This window comes from Mus pahari, chromosome 9 (genome assembly GCF_900095145.1).
Source record: "Mus pahari chromosome 9, PAHARI_EIJ_v1.1, whole genome shotgun sequence".
In the NCBI taxonomy this organism is placed as follows: domain Eukaryota; kingdom Metazoa; phylum Chordata; class Mammalia; order Rodentia; family Muridae; genus Mus; species Mus pahari.
In genome coordinates, this window is record NC_034598.1 from 44,239,994 (window position 1) to 44,240,548 (window position 555).

Below are 555 nucleotides of genomic sequence, written 5' to 3' on the forward strand. Positions count from 1 at the left end.
TTCAGAAACCTAGCTGGGGCTGGGGTCTTCAGGGCACCTGTCTTTCCTGACAGCCCTAGATGGAGTGGAGTTGATACAGACATCCTGGAGCGGTAAACAGGGAAGGGGACTAAGGGAAAGTGTGCTACTGTGGCCTCCTCCTGACTCAGCCTACCTACATGCCTGGAACTGCAGGTTGGGGAGTCTGGCAGATCTCAGCTCTGGAATGTAGGTTACCAGGAAACCATCCTCTACCAAAGCAGCTGTGTTGTTCATACCCCAGGGGGCTTGAGGCCTCCTCTGCTCTAGGTGTCACTCTTGGTCCTGGAGCTTATCCTGTCACTGTCCCACCCCCACCCCCACCCCCACTACAGGGCCTAAAGCCTAAGCCTAAACCCATATACTTGTACCTTCAGACAACAACCACACCTGTGTAGGCATGCAAAGACCTGCCTTTCCACGGGACATATGTTTGAGGTAGGCATACAGGCCTGAGTGTCCCAGGTCCCTATGTAATACTGAGAGGCCCTGTCTTGAAGGGTTTTTGTTGTTGTTGTTGTTGTTGTTTGGTTGGTT